Source organism: Myotis yumanensis, unplaced genomic scaffold (genome assembly GCF_028538775.1).
Source record: "Myotis yumanensis isolate MYYU_CA2020_CCGP unplaced genomic scaffold, mMyoYum1.0.hap1 SCAF_1, whole genome shotgun sequence".
Taxonomy (NCBI): Eukaryota; Metazoa; Chordata; class Mammalia; order Chiroptera; family Vespertilionidae; genus Myotis; species Myotis yumanensis.
Window position 1 is genome coordinate 72,538,351 of NW_027223752.1, and position 16,958 is coordinate 72,555,308.

General features: G+C 52.8%; 1 protein-coding gene across 4 annotated transcripts in view; it reads right to left on the reverse strand.

The window, feature by feature from the left end:
* The window catches only part of PAK6 (p21 (RAC1) activated kinase 6), a 38,646-nt gene that overhangs the window by 11,685 nt on the left and 10,003 nt on the right, over positions 1–16,958 (reverse strand). The window contains exons 1-2 of one of the 4 annotated variants that reach the window (XM_070425242.1): positions 13,406–13,434; positions 12,788–12,906 (exon numbers count right to left, since the gene is read on the reverse strand). The exons of 1 other annotated variant lie outside the window; for it this stretch is intronic. The gene's annotated coding sequence lies outside the window, so the exon portion shown is untranslated. Of the gene's footprint in view, positions 1–12,787; positions 12,907–13,154; positions 13,213–13,405; positions 13,435–16,958 lie in introns of those variants that run through there. 2 more of the 4 variants (XM_070425248.1, XM_070425233.1) reach the window with 2 other exon arrangements.

Consider the following 16,958-nt stretch of genomic DNA (forward strand, 5'->3'; position numbering starts at 1 on the left):
GCAGGCTGAGCTCCTGCGGGGCTTCCCGGAGCCTGGGCCCGGGGAGCAGGGTGGCTGCAGCGGGTGGTGGGGCACCAGGCTCTGGGCTCTCCCCGCCCCCTGCCCCCCTCAGCACAGATGTCTGGGCCCAGGGCTTCCCCTCATCCCTCCTCTCTGCTTCCTCAGGAAAGTGGCTAGTTCCCAGCAGAGGGTCCCACAAACAAAAGCACCATATTGAAGGCAACACAGACTAAAGAAAGCAGGTGTCTGTCTTCTGGTCTGTGCCACGTCCCATGTCGAGCAGGCAGACTCTGGGGGTGTGTTCTTATAAAACCCAAGCCCATTACAATTATCGTCCGCTGTTGAAGAATTAAACAGGGGGAAAGGGAGGGAAGCCGGCCACCCATTTTATGAAGTGAGCATGACCTTGACTCTTCAACCAGACAAGATTAGTACAAGAGGAGGAAAATGTAAACCAACCTCCCTTACGAACATGAATGTGAAAATCCTAAACAAAGCCAGCACGCTGAACCCAATAATTTGTTAAAGTTTGTTTGTTGGTTTGTTTTTTTGTTTTCTCACAATCAACTGGGGTTTGTCCCAGGATGGTTCAATGGCAGAAAACCTGTCCATGTGTTTATGCACAACGTTCACAAAAAGCCACCCCACCGAGTCGCAGACACGCTGCCCCGTCTGGGACCCTCCTGTTCCCAGGCACTCCGCCCTAATTCTGGAAAGCCCTGGGGTGGAGGGGAGGGGGGATGTCTCAGGGGTAAAGCTCTCCAGGCAACAGAGAGCCCACCCTCTGGGCCTCTTTTCTGGGTCTCAGAACTCTGACTGTACAAAACATCACTTGCAGCCAGTCCCCTCCCTCTCCCTGCTGATGTGGGGTTTTCTAAGGCCCTGGTGAGCTCCCTCACCAGCTCAGAGCGGTGTTGGCGTGCGGATTGGAGAGGGAGACTGGAAGCACTGCTCTGGCCTCACCTCAGGGAGTCCCTGACGGGTCCTCATGTGATGTGAGTCAGGTGCCCACTGAATGCTTTTGTGTCTGAGGCAGCTCACTGAGTTTTTAAATTTTTCTTTATCGTGGTAAAATACACTCCGTGGGTTCTTAGGTTACCGGGAAAAGTCACTTCTAGGTTTCAAGAAACATGTTAGTTCCCTGAATGCTTGGGCCATTCATCTATCCATAGATCTGGGGTATCTTCGGATCCTGGGGCATTTTCTCTTGGCTGCTGCTCTGGACACAGCATTTTCCTGGGCACTTGAGCAGGTTCCAGAGTAGGTCACAGACCTGGGAGGCACTTGGCGCCCACTCAGAAAGGCTGCGGGCTCACAGACACAGCTTCCCGACTGGAGTCCACCAGGGGAGAAACCATCCAAGTCCATGGCATACCCCTTGGAATGTCAGCCACTTTTCGGGACCTTAAGGTTCAAGAGTCCACCAAACACCCGCTACAGGCAAAGCCCCCTATGCAGGACCCCTAAGGACCAAGGACTTCAGAGGGACATACACCTGTCTGAGTTGCAGGTGAGCTGTAGGGAGTCTCCCACTAACCTAAATGATTTGAGCCTCAGTGGTCTTCATCTATGAAATGGGGTTAATAAAATATATCTCAAGCGCTTGGGGAGTATTAAGTGAGCAGATCCCCAGTAAATGGGGGCTGTCCCTGTTGCTGTGTTACTTCTGTGTATTCCTGTCTCTAAGCTCAGAGCTCTATAGATGTGGGAACGTGAGCAGATACCAGTCTGGGAGCGATACCAGACCCCGAGCTCAGATTCACCTGTCAAGTGCCCAGGCCAGACTTCTGTGACCTCAGGCCCTCGACAACTCTCCTCCTTCACTCTTGAAGGTTTGGTAAAACTTGATCTCTTCTCTCTCAGCCTTTGGCCACAGAAGAGTCTTCATCCCTCAGTCTGTCCTCACATCTGACACAGACCCTCTATCCTGGGCTTAGTTTAGCTGATGGTTTCACCCTATACCCCAACTCTGTTAACTCCTCTGGAGATTCAGGGACACATCAAAGAGTTAAAGAAGAGCTGGGTAAGGGGCTGGCCAGGGAGCTCAGTTGGTTGGAAATTGTCCTGATACACCAATGTTGTGGGTTCAATCCCAGGTCAGGGCACATACAAGAATCAACCAATGACTGCATAAATAAGTGGAACAACAAATTGATGTCTCTTTCTCCCTTCACCCCTTCCTCTATCTCTAGAAAGCAATAATCCCGTATAATAAAACCCTAATATTCAAATTGACTGAATGGCGGAATGACCAGTTGCTATGATGTGCACTGACCACCAGGGGACAGATGCTCAATGCAGGAGCTCCCCCTGGTGGTCAGTGCGCTCCCACAGGAGGAGCAACGCTCAGCCAGAAGCTGGGCTTGTGGCTGGTGGCTGGCAAGTGCAGCGGAGGCGGTGGCAGGAGCCACTCCCACCTCCGCAACAGCGCTAAGAATCCCTCGGGGTCCCGGACTGCAAGAGGGCGCAAGCCAGACTGAGGGACACCACCCCAGTGCACGAATGTCGTGCATCAGGCCTCTAGTAATAATAATAATAATAATAATAATAATAATAATAGAATAGAAGAGCTGGCTAATACTTCTTCCCCCCAATAACATCCCTCTCCCCAACTCCCTTGCCCAGCCCAAGGGCCCAGCTTTTGCAGGGGACAGAATCTTTAGCAAATCATCTAAATGACTTTAGGATCCTTGAGGCTACCCCAACAACGATTCCAGAACATTCTCCACAGAGGCAGAAAGGCCTGAGAAAAGGACTCAACTGTTGAACACCCAGTTGGTAGGTATCCAAGCTGGAGAAATGGTCTCAGGAAGAACTCTCTCATTTGATTCAGAAGTGTTATCAGGGGGGAAAAAACCTCAGATACCATTAAAATATCAAACACCTAGGAATAAATCTCATGAAAAATGTGCAAGTTTTCTACATTGAAAAGTATAAAACAATGAGAGATATTGAAGAATGTTCATAAATTGAAAGACTCAATGTTGTAAAGATGTCAATTATTCCCGATTAACCTACAGATTTATTTCAATCTCAATCAAAATCCCGGTGTATTTCTTTGGTGGAAATTGACAAATTGATTCTAAATGTATAGAGAAACATAAAGAACCAGGAATAGCCAGGATAATCTTTAAAAAAAATTTTTTAAATTGATTTTAGAGAGAGGAAGGGAGAGGAGAGAGAGAGAGAGAGAGAAACATCAACATGAGAAACATGATCAGCTGCCTCCTGCATTCACCCTGATTGAGGATTAAACCCACAACCTGGGTGTGTGCCCTGGTTGGGAATAGAACCCACCACCTTTTGGTGTGCAGGATGACGCACCAACCAACTGAGCCACACTGGCCAGAGCCAAGACAATCTTGAACAAAGTTGGAGGATCACGCTACTAGATATCAAGGTTTATTATAAAGCTGCATGAATTAATGTAGTGTGGAACTGGCACACAGATTGATGACTAGACCAACGGCCTAGAAGAGAGAATCCAGAAATAGACTCAGTCACATAAGGTCACTTAATTCATGACAAAGATGACACTGCCATGCGGTGGGAACAGATGACCTTTCCCATAAATGTAGTGAAGCAATTAGACACCCATATGAAAATGAATTCATATCATCCCTCAGAATTAACTGGATCTAAACGTGAAAGGTAAAATAATTAAGCTGGTGGGAGTGGTGGTGGGGACTGCAGAGGGGGCGCCCAATGCCTGGCCGTCCCCTGCCCCGGGGCCCCTGTGAGTAACTTCGTGGGACCCCTACCAGGTTTTCTTTGTCCAAAGCAGAATTTTTTAAAAAATGTTGATAAGAGTTTATTTGAGCCAAACTGACAACATGTGCTCGGGAGCAAGCTCTGACACGCTCCGGAGAATAACAGTGCTGGCGTTTCTCTTATGCATTTGAAAGTGAGGAGGACGCACTGGGAGGATCACATGAAGGTGGCACTGGATTGCAGGACAGTTAAGATGATGTGCTCCCAGGCTTAAAGGAGGGTCTGGAAGGGGGAATTTCAAAGGTGTGTTAGCCAAGATGCACAGAAACAATGGCCAGGGCTTGCTGAAGGCAAAGATAAGCCTTTTACTAAAGAAGTTATAGGCCTGGCTGGCGTATGACTCCCCACCATGACCTGCCCAGTTAGGAATTGATCATCAGATCACCCTGTAAGGTTACTTTCCACAAAAACCCTTTTTCTTCCACACCAAAGCAGAATCCTTAAAGTCACAGGTTAGCAGCTGGGCTTCTTTCTAAAGATTTCACCTAGGCCCTGGCCAGGTAGCTCAGTTGGTTAGAGTGTCATCCCAATACGCCAAGGTTGTAGGTTCCATCCCCGGTCAGGGCACACACAAGAACCAACCAATGAATGCCTAAGAAAGTGGAACAACAAATTGATGTTTCTCTCTCACTCTCTTTTTCTCTCTCCCTTCTTCTCTCTCTCTCTCTAAAATAAATAAATTAAAATTAAAATTTCACCGAGATTAACTTGTAAATGTAGTATGAATACAATGAATAGTTGAAGGAAATACAGCAAAATATTCATTATTGTTGTGTTTGACTGGTGGGCTACAAGTGATTCTTCCTACCTCATCTTTCTACTTTTCTAAATTTTCCTTAAAGATGATAGGCTGCTTTTCTAAAAACAAACCAAATACACACACACCCACACCCACACACACACCCACACACACACCCACACCCCCCCCCACACACACACACATGTTTTTTAATATGTTTGTATTGATTTCAGAGAGGCAGGGAGAGGGAGAGAGAGATAGAAACATCATTGATGAGAAAGAATCACCAATTGGGTGCCTCCTGCACACCCCCTTCTGGGGACCCACAACTCAGGCATGTGCCCTGACTGGGAATTGAACCATAACCTCCTGGTTCATAGGTCAACACTCAACTGCTGAGCCACACTGGCCAGGCCAAAATATATATATTTTTTAAATATGCCTTTATTAATTTTAGAGAGAGAAAAAAGGAGAAGGGGAGAGAGATAGAAACATCAATGATGAGAGAATCATTGATCAGCTGCCTCCTGCAAGTATCTAAGGTTGCCAAGTCTTGGATATGAAACACCTGAGACACAAACATTCTGCATCCTTCCAGCCACAGAGCCCATGCCCATAGGCACACCCGCCTGCCCAGACAGGGGGCCTCAAATTGCCATTTCTTTTTTTTTTTGTAATCTGTATTGTTGAAAGTATTACACATGTCCCCTTTTTTTCCCATGGACCCCTTATAGAGCCGCTCCTGCCCTCCCCCCACCCCCCATTGTCTGTGTCCATGCGTTATGCATACATATATGCAGACAAGGTCTTTGGTTGATTTCTTCCCACCACCCACCCACCCAATCCTTCCCTCTGAGATTTGCCTTCCCTCTGAGATTCGACAGTCAAGTTGCCATTTCTAGTTCTCCATCTTCTACCACCACCACCCCCCACCGTACGGCCCCCACCCCCAACCCCACCCCGCCCGGGGGCTGAGGGAGAGTGGTTGCTGCATCGGCTCTGAGGGTGCAGTGTTAAACCAAATCAGGCCGTGCCAACCCTTAAAGTTGCCACCCCCAGTATCTCACCTCTTTGCATCCACACTCAATTCATCTAGTGGAGGAGCTTTCCTCAAAGGAGATACCCCTGAGGAGGAAGGAGGGAGGAGGAAGGAGGAAGGAGGGAGGAGGGAGGAGGGAGGAGGGACGAGGGAGGAGGGAGGAGGGAGGAGGAAAGAGGAGGAAGGAACAAGGAGGGAGGAAGGAGGGAAGAGGAAGGTGGGAGAAGGGAGAGGAAGGAGGGAGGAGGATGGAGGAAGGAAGACAATTTTCCTTCAGAGAGCCAGTCCCTACCTTTCCTTGTGCTGAGCCTGAAGGCAATGATATGGGCCTGAGACTCTGCAGTAGAAATGGACAGAGGCGGGGGGCCAGCTCAGCCTCAGGGTGACCTCCTGTCTGCCTGACACCTCTCCCCATCACAGGGCAGGGAGGTGCTGAGGATTCTTTCCCGGGCTGGGAGGCATTGCTGTGACAGGAATGCTTTGAACTCTGCTCTCCTGAATGTCTGCAGATAGTACTTTCTGGCTGGCTGGCCCATGACTGGACCAGAGGGGGATGCCAGTGCCGGGAGGGGAGAGCCCAGGCCAAACCAGTTTGGGGAGGAGGCTCCCTGGGCACAGCTCCTGCGGAGGCTGCTTCCTCCGGCCAGAGCCTGGCAGAGGAGGAGCCAGGCAGTTCCTGGCAGAGGTTTTCTGGAGGAAGTGCTGCCACGCCCAGTAACCCCGAGGGCCGAGCTGGTGGGAGAGTTCAGGGAACTACAGGCTGGGGTCACTGAGGAGCGGGACTGTCATGTTAGAGGAGACTCGAGACAGAAAGGAAAGTTACTGTTCTTGAGCACCTACTATGTGCTAGGCCCTTCCAAGGATCCACTGATTTAATCCTCACAACCACCCTGGTAGGTAGGGATTATTATCACTCACAAATGACAATCAAATCCAGGTGAGGCTCAGAGAAGGAAAGTAAGTTGCTCAAAGTCACAGAACTAGGATGTGACTGGGTCGGGCCCAGCCCGGGATGTGGTTCCTCAGTCCCTGCTCCATCCACCACGCCCCCTCGGTGGGCCCTGGACCGCTGTTAACTGCCTTCCCTGAGTTTCTATGACAGGAACGGGGCTGAGCAACCTGAGTAAACTCATGGGAGTGTGGAGCAGGGGGAGGGCCAGGGCCCGCTTCCTCATCCAAGATTGCTAGGTTCTTTCCTGGGCTGATGCGTGAGTCAGAAGCCAGGGGAGCTGGGGCTGCCCCGACTTGCAGGCTGACCCTTACTTTGTTTGAAACCAGGTTTCCTTTTGCCTTGCAAAGGGCGGATAAACGATTCCAAAAAGCTCATGCTGGTGGCCTTGCTGTCGGGGCCTGGCACAGATGAAAAACGCCTCAAAAGCAGCAGGAGTGTATTCTCCCCAGCAAGGTCAGGTCCCCTCCGCAGGGTCTCGCTCAGCCTGAAGTTGGGCAACCCACAGGCGTGGCTTGAGGAGTGGTAGGCAGAGCTTCGTGGTAGATGCTCCTGCTCCTCGGCCACATGGGGTTTGGGTGGTGGCCCTCAGAGCAGGGCACTGTGGCTGGGCTGGTCTTGAGTCCATCGCAGAGTAAGTAGAGCAGCCATGGTGGGTGGGTCACCCTTTCAAACTGCTTCTCCTCTGGGAGGAGACATCCATCACCTGCCAGGGCCTGGGGTGTCAGGGCCACCACGCTGTAGGGCCCCACAAACCCAAGACACGGCCACAGAGAAATGAGTCTGCGTTTAAACCTCAGACTGGAGCTCAGACATTCAAATGAGTGCTGCCCTTTGAGGCAGACCCTTGGGAGTGACTCTGTTTGAAACATGCCCCAGCACTTCCAGAAGTTCTCTTTGGACAATTGGGGCCCATCTTGAGCCAACATCAACTGTTCTCCTAACCTGCCGCCTCTGCTTTCACCGGAAGCGGCGGTGTCTGGCTTGGTTAGCCACCTTACCTCCCAGGCCTGGCTTCGAGTGGGTTTTACTATTTCCACACATCAAATCCCTCTCAAGGAAACGACGCTTAGCCCACGGAAGGGATTCACAAGAATTCTCTGCAGGCTGGGAAGGTGGCTTCCAGAGAGCAAGTCTAAAGGAGCATGCAGCTACTCTGAGGGGGTGGGCTTGGTGGGTTAAGTTCTGGGATGGTGGCTAACTGTCTGTTAGGAATGAAGCCAGGCGAATGGAAGAGAGGAGGCAGCTGCACCCGGGGCCCTGCTCTGAGTGCCAGCGAGCCAGAGTGGGGGGCACACCCCGGCTTCCTCTTCGGGAGGCTCAGGCCTGCTAATCAGAGCTGAGCTCTGGCTCAGTGTGGCCCCAGGGAATGGGGACCCTGAGCGGCTTGTGGCCGTGGCCGACTCTCTTTCCGAGGCCTGAGCGTTTCAGCTGGTGACCAGGGAATGGATGCCTTCACCCCTGCTGGCTTCTCAGGCACAATGAGAGGAGACAGCACCTGCTCCAGCTTGAGGGTCCATTTGGGTGTTTTCAGTAGCCACCACTCAGGGAATGCCTAGTGTGAGCACCAGGCTGTGTGCTGAGCAGCTTTTTAATTAAAAAAAAAAAAAAAAAAAAAAATATATATATATATATATATATATATATATATATATATATATTGATTTCAGAGAGAAAGGGAAAGGGAGAGAGAGAGAGAGAAACATCAACGATGAGAGAGAATCATTGATCGGCTGTCTCCTGCACGCCCCACACTGGGGATCAAGCCCACAACCCGGGCCTGTGCCCTGACCAGGAATTGAACCGTGACCTCCTGGTTCATAGGTTGACACTCAACCAGGTACGCTGAGTATTTCACATACAAAATCTCCTCGCCACAAGCCTGTAAGGTAAGGCTGTTATTGGCCCATTATGCAGATGAGGAAACTGATGTTCAGAGAGATTAATGATTTGCCCAAGTCTATCTGACCCAGATCCTGATGTGAACATGGCTGCAGTCGGCTGTCACCTCCCACCACCCACGCTGCGTAGTTCTCAGGCCCACCCAAGGTGCTGCTTTGGGAAAGGAACTATTCTAGAATTATGGCACTGAGGCAGAGGAATGAGAGCAACCACACAGGCACCCCTACTGCTGTCACCATCCAGTCACAGAGTGACCACAGAGGACCCTGTCACCTCCGGAGCCTGACCTCCCACGCTGACCTCTGCAGTCGGGCTGCCCAACCTCCGCACACCTCCTTGGGAACTGGCATCCCTCACACCCTTCCTGAGGAGCCGTGTGGGTCTCGGGCCCTGGTTGACAACAGTGTGGACTGAAGCCAGCCTCTCATTAGAGGATTCTCATCCGTCAGAAGATTTTTCTCAAACTTTATTTTCTGGGGTTTGTTTAAATATAAAATTATACTATTCACTCATTTATTCAAAAGTATTTAGATGTTAGACACCCTCCTGAGCTCACCACCTGCCGGAAGAGATGGTGCTGCTCACCCTGAAGGACTCGTGCATGGGGTCTGGCCTGCCCTCTGTCCCGGCCCAAACTGCAGCCCCTCGGTGGCATTCCCAACAGAAGCCTGTCCCTGCTCTCACACTGCTCCAGGGAGTCTGCTGATGGGGAGCTCCTCCCCGTCCCCAGGGCCCCTGCCCTCTGTCTTCCCTCAGCCTCCACCAGGGGTCCAGGATATCATCTGTCCCTCTTCATATGACATGAGTGTCAGGAGAGGTGGCACCTCAGCACACGTTCCTGGCCCCCAAAAATATGCCAGGGAAAGGCCTGAATAGAATTTGATTTGCTTTTCTGCCTGGTTGTCACCTGCAGGGGGTGGGCCCAGACCCAGGCTGTGGCCCTCACTGCCATTGCCCGGGCCTCCATAAGGTCTGCCCAGGACCATTGTGCTGCGGTGTCCCCAGGATGCCCAGTAGCACTCAGGTCCTGTTGTCCCCCTGGAGTGGCCTGTGTGTGCAGGGCAGAGGGCACTGTGCACATAATAAGCCCACATGTCTGGGCTCCCTGCCCCTGTCATCATTCCCACACTGCAGGCCCCAGTGAATCCCCAGGGGAGAGATAATGGGGCTGCTGTTGAAAAGAATATGATAATAAAGCTCATTCAATCACTTGTGTCAACACTCCAGTTGAATAAGAGGCCAAAGAGCCAGGCTGGCCAGCCAGAGAAGGTTAATATTGACTCAGGCTCGCCTCTCAGGCCCAGCTCCAGCTTGCACACGCAGAGCTGTGGTCCAGCAGCAGCTCCAGCCAGAGCTCTCTGACCTCTGTTCGCTGTACTCGAAATTCTAACCCCCTCCTGGGTCCACAGTACTGTGCTCTCCTGGGCACGGGGTTATCTCCAAGGGAAGAGAGAAGAATGGCCTTTCTGGGAGGGCCGCAGGCCAGGCACCTCCTCACCAGCCCAGATTTTCAACAGCCTCCGCATGCAGAGGCCTGAACTCATCACAGAGTTCTCAATGCCTAGAAAGAACCTCTAGAGTCTCTACTCACAAAATTAGGTCCCCAATCACACATACAACCCACACACACACACACACACACACACACACACACACGCATGCATGATTATATTTTTACAGCCCTTAACTTTCTATATTTACTTTGTCTTCCTCCTCACTTTATGCTCACAATACCACTGTGACTTGGGCCAATCCTGCTTTACTGGGTGCATTTTAAGATGACAGGAGGCTGGGCAGAGGAAGGAGGAGATGAGAAAGGGATATACACTGTACACGTCAGGCACTGTGCTGGGTGGGTGCTTTTTACTAGTGCATTTAATGGTCACAACTCTACGAGGGAGATATGATAAGCTCTGTTTTGCAAGGGAAGAAACCAAGGCTTGGAGAGAAGTAATTGTTTGAGATGGTAAGTGTGGAGTTGGGATTCAAACTCAGATCTCTCCAACTCCAAGCTCCAAGCCCCTCTCCTCTGTCACGCCCAGAGAAGTTAAATGACCCGTCTCAGATCACTCAGCTACTTAGAGATAGGACTGAAAGCCTCAAGCCAGAGGCTCCTCCTACCCCAGGCCACATCTGTGACCAGGGTCACCCATGAAAATGTGACCACATGTGACATGTACAGAGCATGCTGTTGTTTCTGCCTCCAAATTCAGATCCCCTTCCAGAAACGGCCCCTTCCCCGGGCCACCTCACTACCTGCCCCCACGGACACTCTGCCTTTACTGCTTTCCCATGGCTTTGCTCTCACGGCCTCCACAATGTCCTGCCACATAGTCAGACCATTCTCCAAGTTCTCCAAGTGAGGAGCGCTCAGGTTGCTTTTGCTTTTCCAATACTGACAAGTGGAGGTGAGATATGGTCCCTTGCTGGGCTGCTCTCATGTCTCACTGTGACTCCTCACAACTATCCCATGAGGAAAGCATGATCCTCCCCATTTTATCGCCGAGGACATTCAAGTTGGGAGAGAAGTAAAGCAACTTGCCTAAGCGATCAAAGGTAAAGTGAGGATTTGAACCTCGCTTTTTCTGGTTCCGAATTGTGGGGAGCTGATATAGGGTTAAGCCTCGGACTGACCTGTTGGCAAAGTCACAAACAGGTCTTCCGAGTCTTAAACAACCCAATCTGAGAGGTGGCTGCTGATTTACACGCGCTGTCATTTAAAAAATAAAAATGGGGGAATTTGCCAGAAGCCGGTCCACCCTTGTTGCTTGACACAGTCACTGGAGGGAAGAAACATCTGCACAGCTTATGTTTCAAGGGACCTGGCGTATATGGCATATGTTTGCTCCCCCTCTTAGCGCTATGTGTTTTTAAAAGGACCACCTCCCCGAGAAAGGTTGTTTCCCCAGGTGAGGATTTTTCCCTGGAGTTAGGGATTAATAGGACTAAGGAAGAGAATAAATTAGTGAAACTCCCTAGTGTTACAGAAATACCATGTACTACTTATGAAGAACTTGGACTAAGACTGTTGGCAATAAATTTGGGACTTGTTGGGCCCACATCCCCAGGGGTCTGCCCACCAGGGAAAACTCCAAAGCCTATACCCCTGGAGATCCACCAACACAGGGCAGTCCCAGGGAAGGCAAGCAGCAAGGCTGGGAGGACATAACCTTTACTGGGTAGGATAATCTCCTTCAGTCACTTCCTTGTAGCCTATCAGTAGAGCAGTGACCTTGGAATAGCTCTTGTAATGGAACACAGAGATTAACCTAGACAAGATTAAAATCAACAGAACTAGATAGAGACAGGATTTTTGGTAAAGGTCAGATAAGAAACTATGGAAAAAGGAACTGTGGAAGGTTACCCAAAACATACCATGATGTGATTATAGAAGCATGCTTATAGGATCAAATGGGATAAATACAGATGTAACAGGACAATAGAGAACCTCGCTATGCTGATCAACTGAACACTGCGTCCTTGGCATTCCTTCTTCGCCGACTCCATCCTCACCTTTGGGAACCCCTGGACCTGCTGGGATTGGACCCCAACACCGAATGGGTGCTCAGCCACTGTCCTGTGCACGGCATGAGAACGCACAGCATCGCAGTGTATGCTGCACCTGCCACAAAAGACCTGAGCACACACAGTCCCAACTCCCCCACCTAGAGAAGCACGGCAGACGAGCCTAAGAGAATGCCAGGGTGGGGCAAGATACAGGGAGCACAGTTTATGTCTTGGGAGCTCTTTATGTCTCGGCCCTTAGTGTTCCTCGAAGCACCTACATCCCAGGTTGGATGCTGCACCCTGGGTGCCAGAAAACCTGGAGGGATTTTAGCAAATTGGAGATCCTGGGAATGCGTTGCTCAGCATGGGCAATGGGCCTGCTACTGCCCTTCCTGTTCGGGAGCCTCTTTCCCAAGCAAGAGTTCAGTGCAGGGCTTTGGTGACACTGTCTTGCCCCAGACGGGCATCAGACCTGATGACTCGCAGAGGCTGGGCCAGGGGCCAGGGCGGGCATTTGGAGCTCAGTGGCCTGCTGTGGGCTGAAGCGATGGAAGTAACAATGCACATCCACTAAGGACTGAGAAATGGCGCCTAAAAGGGACCGCTGCTGCCCTGGTTCTATTCTGGTCAGGGCATCTGCCAGGTTGCAGGCTCAATCCCCAGGCAGGGTGCCTGGGGAGGCAACCGCTCAATGTTTCTCTCCCTTCCTCTCTCTCTAGAATAAAAACTTTAAGAGAGAGAGAGAGAGAGAGAGAGAGAGATCACTGTTGCCTAGCAGTACCAAGAACGGGCTAGCCCAAGAAGGCCTCACGGCTCCTCCAACCCGTCCCTCATGCTGGTCTCCTGGACACCCTACCAGGGCTGGCGGTCCCTCACTCACCTGCCGCGGGGCTGCCTTCCTTGCCTCCTCTTCTTCCTGGCTCCTTACCCTTCAGTAGGCAGAGCTCTCAGGCACCAGGAGAGGGAAGACTAAGGACCTTCCCGCCCAGTCCCGTGGGCCTGGGGGGAAACAGATAAGAAAGTCATTGTGACAAATGCGATACGTGTCCCCGCGGGTGGATTTTGCGCATGGCCGCAATCCAGAGCATTCAACCCGCCCCAGACCAGCCTCCCCACTAAGCCGCTTGCTCAGGTGCAAGGGGAGGCGGCGGTATCTCCACCGGCGCCTGGGGAGGAGGGGACAGTACGCGCAGCGCTTCCGGTCCTGCTCCCGCCACCCTGGGAACCCCGGCAGCCACAGGGCCCACCTCGCAGGCGCCGACCGGGCGGGAATCCCTCCGCCGGCGAGGCGCGCGCTGGGCGCCCTCGTGGAGCGGGTGCCGCTCGCGGAGCCCGACCTCTCCGCCCTGCGCTCGGGCGCCTCGCCGGGCGCCGGCGGCCCGAACTGCGGGGAATGAGAACCGGGAAAAGGGGCCGCGCGTACGGGGAGGCCTGCCCGCTCGTCCCGGCCCCAGCCCGGGGAGGACAGCCAGTTCCAGGGGTTGGCTGGGGCACCCACCTGCGAGCAGGAAGCCTCGGAGCCCTCGGAGAGGCAGGGAGCGGCCCGCCCTCCGCAGGAGGGACCTGGGCGCCGGGAGCGCGAGGGAGGCCGCGCTGACTAGTACAAGTCGGTGCAGCGCCGGCCTCACCTGGCCAAGAGTTTGATTTCAGGGTGTGGCTCCAGGTAGGACTCGGCGGTGAACAGAGCCCTGGAAAAGCCGCCCCAGGACGCGGGGGGCCGTGGCCGTGGCCAGAAGCCTCTCTGGCCGAGGGGCGCTTCCACACTCAACCCTTTCTAACGCGGGGCTCCGGCTTACTCGGGCCCTTCGCCTCAGGACCCCGACCCCAGCCATGCCCCGCTGTGACCTGCCTGCCGGTGGTTCCCAGCCCCTGGGGGTCCCTGGGCCGCCAGGCGGGGCCTGACCTGATTATCCGCTGAGCCCCCTCTGTGTAATTAACTCCTTCATTTGCATTGCACATACTCCAGCTGCCTCCTTCCAGGCCCTGGAGGTGCTGCGGGCCCACCCACACCCCCTTGGAGAGCCCCAGCTGGAGTCCTACCACCTGCCACCTTGGCCTGTCCGTCCGGCTGGACAAGGCCCTAAGACGGTCTTGGGCAGGAAAGCTGGAATGAACGAGATTCCAATTTCCTTGTCAGACCCTGCTCAGTTCCAAGAACCCTCTGGTTTCAGGTAGGGGACCTCTGGGGGAAAGAAAGCTTTCAGGGGCCCTGCACCCAAACAGGGTGGGGCTCGGCTCCACAGCCCGCATCCATCCATCCATCCATCGCTGTGCCCAGCAGTGCCCTGGCCCAGGAGCAGGATGGCTGTGCGGAGAGGCTCACTCCTGGCTGCCCTTTGCCCTGCTTCCTCTGGCTCGGAGGGTGGTTTCTCCTGCGTATTAATGTTGTGGGGGAGGGGGGGAGGGAGGGACCACCTGCCTGTCTCTTCCCCAAACAGGGAAGTGAGAAGACCCTGGCTGTCCTAGACTCGGGCCCCCAGGAAGGCCTGTGTCCAATTGGGTGTTGAGAGGATTCTGGCTCGGAGGTTCAGCACTTCTGCACTCCAAATGGCCCCCAGGCAGAGGCTGGGTGGCTGCAGTCACAGCAGGCGGACCCAGGACTGCAGAGATCTCTGTCACTGTTGGGCACTTCAAACTTCAGTTATTAACTGAGGTCACTACTGTCATGTGTCATTTTTGTTCATTGATCCTTTAGATATATCAACGCAATTTATGGATACCGAGTTTGCATATGGGCTCTATTGCTTATGCGCAGTTTACTCTAGACTCCTGCCGAACACAGCTAAGGTGGTGAGTGGGAATTCGCCCGCCCCAAACAGGCCCGCACCCTGTCTGGCTGCAGCACAAGCCCCAGTGCCCTCAGCCTCTGTGGGGAAGCGTGGCGGTGCCTGTGGAGATGCTGGCCTGTGAGCGGGAGCTGGTGTGGAAGCTGGGGCAGCTGCAGGCAGGTCTCTGCTCCTCTCCTTACCCTCTGTCTCCTCTCCTCTCTGTGTCTTTCCCAAGGGGATTCTTTCTCTTTCCTCAGGCCACACCTTAGGCCTGACTCTGTTGGCCAACCTCTGACCTCCCCGCCCCCACCCCCACCCCCCCTCACCCCCGCCCCCACCCCCACCCCCTCTCACCCCCAGGAAGCTGCCTGCGGAGCCAAGGACAAAGGGGCCTATGATACAAATATGGCTTTCCCCAAGCTTAGTTACCCAGGGACACAGGAGTCCTGGCTGTGGAAAGCCCATTATGCTGTGGGGGGTGGGGTGGGGATGGGGGGGTGGTTTGCAGGGAGAATTGGTTGCTGAGGATTTGAAATGATCCATGAACCAAAGCTAGAATGAAATGCCTAACATTGTTGAACCTCGAATCAACACCCTAAATTATATTTTACTGACTCACAGATGCACACATGAATTCATTCTTTTTATACAAATACCTTATATATCAAAACGACAACTCCAAGCGGTACTTCTGAACTGTTGAACTGTGATAAAGTGTGAACATTAGAATATTATCAAAAGTGAACTGGTATTTAATTTGGTTTGAATCCAGGCTTGGGTATCCCATAAAGGCTACTATCCTCATCCTGTAAGGACTGCGTCTAGGTAACCCTGAGGTCCTCCTACCTTTTGGAATATCGATGGGGTTTGCGGAGAGTCAGAGATTCCCAAATAAGACTGATCGTGGAGGTAAGACTGACCATGAACCCCCTGCCCCCTCACTGAAGACCCCAGATACCTATCAGTCAGGTATGCTAGAGCAAAGGTTCCCGTACTGGATACTAGGCTAGACGAGAGGACTCTCCGGCCCATCACAACCCCACGTTTCTGCACTTGTGGTCGCATCTACAGGTGGGTCAGCGCCCCTGGGCTGGGTGACCTCTGCAAATTAGGATGCTGGGATGTGCAGACTAGGTCCTGAGTGGTTAATTCCTGTGTGTGATCCCCCTTCTCTATCCTCCTCTGATTCACCCCCAACTCAGCCCTGTCCAGGATGAGAGGGCAGAACAAGAGTGCAGGAAGTGGCAGGACAGCGTCTCCTCCAGCATCCATGTGCTTCCCTCTGGCCCTGTTCCCATGGCGCTGTGCTGGGCACAGGGAAAGGGACCAGGCACACCCTCCTTTGAAGAGCCCTGGCAGCTGGCAGAGGCATTCAGGTCGAGGGAGTTGTCCATATGCTGCCATTCTACAAATTGGGCAGGAGCTCTAGACAGGGACACTGAGAACTGACATTTCACCACGGCCAGTGGCTCTTGGAGCCCCACCAGCACTGGGGCACTGGCCAACCGGAACTGTCTGGGAAGGCACGCTGGGCGGGGCGGGGCGGGCGCTTCCTGGCTCATTCTCAGCCTGTGGCTGTCGGGGCCTGCTGTAACGTCTGAGCACCTACAGCTAGGGCTGGGAGCCTGGGTTAGGACCAAAGAGGAAAGATACGGATCGACTGTGGTTTAGAAACACAAACACATTATCCTTTCCCTGCACTTTCTGCTGCATGACTTGAAAAGCTGCCTGGGCATCAGGAAGACTGCTGACAAGCTCACTCACTCGCAGGGCTCCTTTCTCTGGAAGACTCTGCCCTCCTCTAGTAATAGTAATAATAATAGTAATTATTATTACTGCCAATTATATGCTTCCGGTGGGCCAGGCCCCGTGCTAAGCTATTTACACACATTATCTCAGCCAAGTCTTTGCCACAATCTTGGCACAGAAGCATGATACTATTGTTCTCATTTTACAGATGAGGAAACTGAGGCTCAGAGTGGTTAAGGAACCAGCTCAGGGTCTTGTGGTGATTGAGTGATGGAGCCAGATTTTCAACCCAAGTGTATCCCCCCAGACTGTTCTCTTAACTCCATCCTGCTCAGAGGCCCCTGGTTCCAAAGACTGTCTGTATGACTTGACCAAGTCGGGTTAAGTTCCTGGGAACAGTTGCTGGGGGAAGCACTGATCTTTGGCCTTCTGTGCCACCCTGGATGGGTAAGTCATGTGACACTGAGCAGTGGGGGACAACCCTCCCTCATTTCTGACGAGGGCGTGAGGACCCTCACATAGCAATGGGTGTGA